Here is a 7840-nt window from a genome sequence, read left to right on the forward strand (position 1 = left end):
TGGGCAAGATTTCACCTTGGTAACACCACAAATCAAATTAACCTTCTACATTATGGCACTACACTCTTATAGTGCTGCTATTCCACTTTAACTGCTCTGGATGCCTCCTGTTGCATTCTGGGATCTGCAGTTTAAGGAGGAGCATTTAGAATTCTCAGCCAGAGAGCTCTTAGGCCTCAGTGAACTACCAGCCTCAGAATGCAACAGGAGGCAGCCAGAGCAGTTAAAGTGGGATAGCAGCACTATAAGAGTATAATGTGGCTTCAGTAATCACAAGTACACCAGTAAGATTTTTAACTGGTATTCATGTCATAGGACATTTTCACACGGGAAAAAAACCGTTAAGGAATTGTATTCTGCTATTCTTGCATGATTGGGGAAAAGATTTCCACGTGACATAGTCCTCCTATCATTCTTGAAACGTCATTGAAGCGTTGTGCTAGTCGAATAAGCCATTTATGCTGTAAAAGCATGAATGGCTTGGGGAATGTGATTCATTTGTGCATTTGCAGAACATCTGAAAGGCAAGTACGATTCCATGATGATATAAAGACATTTCACCACTCCATCTGGGTATTGCCCCCGAGTGCAGTCCGGCTGAAACACTTCTTGTGCCACACAGGAGGGTTAAGTGAGCGGTGAGAGATTAACCAGTTTTAATCACCTCTCAATTACAACAAAATGCCTTTTGAAGATCATGAATTCCAACAAAAAAAAATGTAGGTAGACATTTTGTTGTTGTTTTTTCAGAATAGAGGCCATTATTATTATTTATTTGAGTAATTGTTTTTATGACAAAGCTGTTTAGCAAACACTAAAGCTGTTGATGTGTGGAAAGCAAACTCTGGCTAATGACAGCCAGCCTTCTCAGTAACTGCTTTCTGATTGTGAGAAATGTATGAATATTACAAGCAGTAGATTAAAACACTAACCTTTGTGCCACATGTATATAATAATAATAATAATAATTTTTATTTCTACCCCGCCTTTCCATAAAAAATGATCAAGGCGGCTTACAAAAGTTAAAAACATTACAATACAAGATAAAACAAGACAATATGAAGTTAAAAACATAGCTACAAGAGATAAGAACAGGAATCAATAAATTACATATATCAAGGCAAGAAAGGGAAAAATCAATTTACAATGGTCCAGAGTCAAAAAAAGGAAGGGGACAGGGGCAGAGAAGACAATTAACTAAGGTGGGAAGGCCAACCGAAATAAATGGGTTTTTAGATTTTTCTTAAAAGAAGCCAATGAAGCGGCAGAGCGGAGCTCTACAGGGAGCTTATTCCAAAGGGAATGGGCAGCGATGGCAAAAGCCCTCTGTGAGGTCCTCACAAAGTGTGACCTAGGGACCTCCAACAGATTTGTCCCGGATGTACGAAGAGTGCGGGGCTGATTATATGGGGAGAGGCGGTCCTCCAAGTACCCTGGGCCCAAACCATTTAGGGCTTTATAGGTCAAAACCAACACCTTGTATTGAGCTAGGAAGCAAATGGGCAGCCAGTGAAGATCTTTTAAAATAGGTGTTATGTGGTCTGACCTGGAACTGCCAGCAACCAACCTGGCTGCCATATTCTGCACCATTTGTAGCTTCCGGGTTTGGTATATGAAGAACATTGATGGCTGTTTTTTAAAAAATGGTGGTGGTTGCTTTTTTCCAGACAATGGCGGGTTACAGACCGCCATTTGGGACATCCTTAGGACGTCCCAGTTTAAAAAAGGGGCATCTCTTCTAGACGCCCCTACTCCTGTTACGGACTCTGTCCGTAACAAATGGCGGCGGCCGTTCCACACGGCCGCCACCATTTTGACGTCTTGGACACATAGCGTCCAGACGTGTTGCAGTGGAAGTGATGCCGTGAAAGTGCGCCTTGCGCTTTGCGGCACCACTTCCAGGGCCCAGGAAGGAGCGCGATTTCCGCGCTCCTTCCTCGGAGCGTCCGGGAGCCCCGCGGTTTGGCCGCTGTGGCTCCCGGATGCTGCAAGCGGCAGCGGCAGCAGACCGCCACAATCCGGTGGTCTGTAATGCGCCAAAGAAAAGCACAGGTAGTAGAGATGATGAGGAAAGGGCCTCTCAATTTTTTCCCTGCCCCTCTTTTCATTTTTCAATTCAATACCTGCCCACACCATAGCTAGTTTTCTAAGGAACTGCTTTTCCTTTAAGAACCTTTGGGGAGGAGGCACAGTTCAGTTCTGCCATGATGTCTAGGCTAACTTTGAGCTCTTAGTCAGCAAAGAATTTTCCCAATGCCTTTTTTAGCAGAGTATGGGAAAGAAATATAAATGTTGAGATCAAGACCCAAAAAAGCAATCCTTTGGGATGGGATGAATAAATTGACAAAAGAAACCATGCAAAACGTTTCTCTCCTTATGAATTTGTTCAGCTTTTTGAAGCTGGCAATCACTTGTAGGACTCTATCCTTTGGGGGGATTAGAAAATAAAAGAAGCAGGTTTTTTTTGGGGGGGGGGGCTATGACTTGTCTCCTCTTCAACTGGTGGAGAAGCTGTTCCTCATTTTAGCATCCTTGCTCTACTTAAAAGGGGGGAAAGGGAGGGGGGAGAGAGAGAGAGAGAGAAATGGGCCAGGAGGATAAGACATTGTCTGTTATCCACTGCTAAGAGCAGTACCTCATTCAAATTTTTGTCAAAAGAAAATATAATTAAATTACATTTAAAAAAATGAAAGGTTCTGGGTCTACCGTATATAGTTGACTATAAGTTGACCTCATATATAAGTCAAGGGCAAGTTTTAGGGCTAAAATTCTGGATTTTGATATGACCCGTGGATACGTTGAAGGTAAAACATAGGTGAATGTAATGAAGGATGTAAAGAATGAAGGAAAGGAAAACAATGCCAAAGAATTTACAAAATTCCAGCAGACATAACTATTTTTGCACATACTAAAGTCTGGATTGCTGAGACAGTAGAAGGGGTCAGTGTTTCCAGGGCAGATGAAACTCTTGTCTTTCACCACACACACACACATATATGCGTTAAAATACAGCAGTTACATTGACCCGTGGATAAGTTGAATCAGATTTTTTGGATCAATTTTTGACCTAAATTTCTAGACTTATACATGAGTATATACAGCATGTTCTTTTGTTGAATACATCTGATCCAACCTGTGAACTACTTGTGGTCTTCCTGATGTTGCTGGAATACAATGCCCATCAATCCCAGCCACTGTAGCCAATAATGTGACATAATTGGAATTAGAGCCCATTAATCTGGGGGGGGGGGGGGGGAGTTGCCTACCCCAAATCTGATTCCATGATTCCAGAGCTTTTTAAATTGAGGGTCTACCCTTGATGGTTAAACAAGATTAGAGAGTACCTGTCATGGCCAGCCAAGATGAGTTCTCGGAGGAAGAGGAGGAGGATGAGCCTCCTCCAGAGCAAGGGCTGATTGAGGCTACGCCAGGTGTTAGTTCTGCTCTGCCAGGTCCCAGCTGTGCTTCCCCAGCCCCAGAGCAGGAGGTCCAACCAGGTCCTAGTGCTGAGGAAAGGCCTCCTATGGTGCCACAGCCTAGTGGTGACTCTGGAGACAAGGCGTGCCTGCAGGTGCCTTCTTATCAAGAGAGAAGGGCTGAGAGTGCTTGCAGGCGCAGATCCAGGAGGATTGCAGAAAGACAATCAGCAAACCAGCCTCAGGTGGCTCGAGGGAGAGTTTCCCTGATTTAAGTGGGAGAGAGGCTTGAGTTTGTTGCTAGAGTTCATTGCATGAGCCCTTGGTGTGATTGCTGTCGCTCTAGCTCCTGATATCTTGTTACCTTGCTACTTTGTTATCTTGACCTCGGACCGGACCTTTGTTATCTCTTGGCTATTGTGACCTCGGACTGTTTTGACCACGCTGCTTTCTGGCTTCCTGACTTCGGCTCGTCTTTCGGCACGCTTGACTTTCTGCAACCCTGACATCAGCTTGTTTCCTCGGCTTGCTCTTTGACTGCTTCTCCACAAGGTTTGTTTTGCCTACACGTGTTGGCTGCAGGCTTGGTTATCAGCATAAGTCAGAGATTGCTGGCAGCAATCCCAGACAGTACCTCTGCCTATTTTGTGAAATGTACTACTGCCTGTTTATGTCAGCATACAAAGCAATAAAGAACTACAGACTCTAGTATAATGCAAAGCTTCAAAAAGGGGTTGTTTCTTTTGCTGCTTTCCCCATGTAAAATCCAGCAGGTTAATGGAGTTGGAAATCTGATGAGTCTGAAAAGCAAAGAAGTCAATCAAATCTTTACAATGGAAGATGAAAAGTGTGACCTTATTTATCTCTGTGGCCTGGAAGACCCAGAACAATCGCATAACAAAGCTTCCAGGATCTGACAGATGAAAACATCAAGATATGCATATCACACCAAGCAAATGATTCTAGGTGCAGCAGTGAGTAAATTTGTTTTTTCAGAGCTGTCTAGCAGTATGAACTGAAATGTTTATTTTAAAGCATGCTATTTCTGCCAAAGCATAGGCCTGTTACAGACTGCCAAAATAAAGCTGCTTCGGGTCTCTTTGGAGGTATGCTATTTAAATGATGCCTGGGTCCTAAGAGTCCGGAGGTCACGCCAAAGCCACACTCCATTCCTAAGGACTGGAGTGCAACTTTGGTGCAGCTTCCAGATTCTTAGGATGCATGCATCATTTAAATAGTATACCTCCAAAGAGACCCGAAGCAGCTTTATTTTGGCAGTCTGTAACAGGCCATAAAGAGCTTTTTAATTTTTAGATACTTGGAATTTGGTTACTTGAATACTTTTTTAGATACTTGGAATTTGGAAAACGACACTCTGCCAGCACTGGGAAGTACTATGATAAGCCTTTTAAGATATCATGCTCCTTATCTCAATTTAGAGGTACTTACCTAAGTTAAAGGGCACAAGAACCTATATCTAAAGGTTAGTTCCAACTGAATTAAACCCACTGAATCACTGGGGCTAGGTTTAAGTCAAGTGTTATTTCTGTATGATTCTAGAAAGCCAGTGTGGTGTAGTGGTTTGAGTGTTGACTACAGCTCTGAAAACCAGAGTTTGAATCCCTGCTCAGACATGTAAACCATGGGTGACCTTAGGCATGTCACACACTCTCAGCCTCAGACGGAAGCAAAGGGAAAGTATCATGTGAACATATCTTGCCAGGAAAACCCCATGATATGTTTGTCTTAGGATCGACAGAAGTTGGAAACAATTTGAAGGTACACAACAAGTACAGTGACAAATCTAGTCTTGACAAATAATTGGATTTAGCTCTAAGAAGTGAAAAAATCAAGTCTAATGTTGGTCCACTTTGTATGAGATACCACGCACAGTCCTCTCACAAGTCAACCAGCCCAGCAATAGAAGCACTTACTTGGAACACAGGAGATAATGAAATGTCTGTTAAAGGATTTCCCTTTAAATAAGATTGCATGGGTGTCAGGGTCACAGAGAATTGCAATCTTTTCTCTACAGTCAGGTTACCAACATTGTTATCCCTCTCATCTGCATGCATCCACTTCACATACTCTAAAATGGTCGACATCTATTTCCTAAAATACTCAGCTTAGGGTAGCTGTGACCATGTACAATTTTCAGACATGGGACTCAGTTTTATTACCAAGAGGCCTATGAGCAGTGATGACTGGTGATTTCCATGTCAGCAGGCTCTTGAAGCTACTCTGGACTTTCAGCTGAGCTTTAAAGGATCTGTCCAAGTAGCTAAGCACTATCCCCCAAGGTTCAGGCTCCTTTAAACGTCAGGCTAAAACCCTGGGGGAGATTCACTGCCATATTGACTGGGAGTCATCAGCTGTCAGTTCATTTGGAGATCTATCTACTGCTTTTTTTTTTTTTACCACATACACACTCTACTAAACTACTTGATAGCATTCAACTGGACTCAAGGAGGAAGTCATAACCTCTGATGCTTTTTATAAACAACCTGAATCCAGGTTCTCACTGAAAACCATGGTGTTCAGTTCCATTTTTGTCTGTTATTAATATTGTAAAGCAATTTGCATCCTCTTTGTATTCTGCTGACTGCTATCAAGTTGTCTACTATGAATAACAACAACAAAAATTCTAAGCTTGTTTTATCCACAGAAAGTGGAAGGCTTTCCCCAGAATATTGTAAGTCCAGCTTACAGTATCATAACTGTTGAACAGCCCATATGGCCAAAAGGCACCAGATCCCATCTGATCATGGAAGCTACGGTGATTATCACATTACAAAAAATTGCATCTTATTCTTGATGGCATACAGTTGCATTTCAGATTGCAAGAGGATATTGTCACACTCAAAAACAATGCTGCTGCCACCAGGCGACTGCAACTCACATGCAGCCTGGGGCCCAGCATCACTTAGCTGGCTGACTTTCAAAGATGGGAGCTTCTTGTGTTTGAAAATTGGCTGGACTGCATGCAGTGGTGTTTTTGAGTGTGATAAAAACTGCTTGCAATCCAAAACGTGACTGTATTCCATCGGGGATAATACACATTTTTTATAATGCAATAATCTCCCTAGTCTGATTTATGTTTTTTATATAAATATCTAGCTGAGATCCTGAATCATCACTGTAACAATGATAATGGAGCTCCGTCTTCACAGTTATGACTGACAATGGCACCTCCCCCAAACTGATCTTTGTAGCCTGGCAAAGCCCCAACAAAAGTGTTTCTCAAGTGCTCAAGATCAAAATGCTGGGAAGTTACATCTGACACACACATACACACTGGGTCTTACTGCAGCAAATTCTGTCAAGACAGCCTTAAACTGGGAGTGTGATGCAGATGTCATTTCCCAGTCCTTCAACCTCCAGCACCTCAGAAACACTTTGGATAAAGTGCTGACAGGCTGTAAAGGTAGGGTTTGGAGTTCACATTGATTCTTCATTATCATAAACGTGAATCCCCAGGATATTGTAAATCCAGCTTACAGTATCACAACCGTTGAAAAGCCTAAATACTCAAAAGACACCAGATCCTGTTTGATCATGGAAGCTAAGCAGGGTCAGCCCTGGTTAGTACTTGGTTAAGAGACCGCTAACATATACCATGTGCTGTAGGCTATATTTCAGAGGAAGGAACTGACAAAACCACCTTTGAGCTTTCCTTTCCTAAGAAAATCCTATTAAATTCATGACATCACCATGAAGTCAACTGGTACACACACAAACTTGAAGGCACATGCACACACAACTGTTGAACACTATGCCAGCCACCTGACAATCAAACAGTTGATTAAATATTTTGATTTTTTAAGTGTCCCTCTGGGATCTAGGCTCTTCTTGCAAACAGTACAATTCAGCTTAGGATAAGCTGTAACCCTGCATGGAGTCCCAACCCACCACTCACTGTCACTGTGATTGTGCTTAAAGGTACTACCAAAGTTCATAAGCAGAAAGTCTTAAGGAATGTGTTGCCATGTAAATATGATGCAGAACTTGAGGAAATGGCTTTTTGGACTACAGTTCTCAGAATCCCTGAGCCTCATGGTGTTTGGGGAATTCTGGAAGCCATAGCCAATCAAGTACTTTCCCCCCAGATCTGCCAAATAACACTGGAAAGCAGCCCCTGTCCTAACCATAACATGAGCACAGACAGTATTTCCTCCACAGGGCCACATAGAGGTTTTAGAGCATATGAATGAGCACCACAAAAGAATTAGGTCAATACCAGCTTTGACTGCATTAAAAACAAGCTTTATATCCAATATTTATGAAGCCACAGTAGTGCTCGGTACATTGATAACACCTTGTCTGGCATTCTGCATTTAGTCCTGGATACAAAGAAGGATGTTGACAAGCAAAAGGAGAGGGGGAACTGCAACACTATGAAGATGATAAAGGGTCTTAATGACAAG

Source organism: Sceloporus occidentalis, unplaced genomic scaffold (genome assembly GCF_023333645.1).
Source record: "Sceloporus occidentalis isolate IW3139 unplaced genomic scaffold, rSceOcc1.0.p SCAF_2, whole genome shotgun sequence".
Taxonomy (NCBI): Eukaryota; Metazoa; Chordata; class Lepidosauria; order Squamata; family Phrynosomatidae; genus Sceloporus; species Sceloporus occidentalis.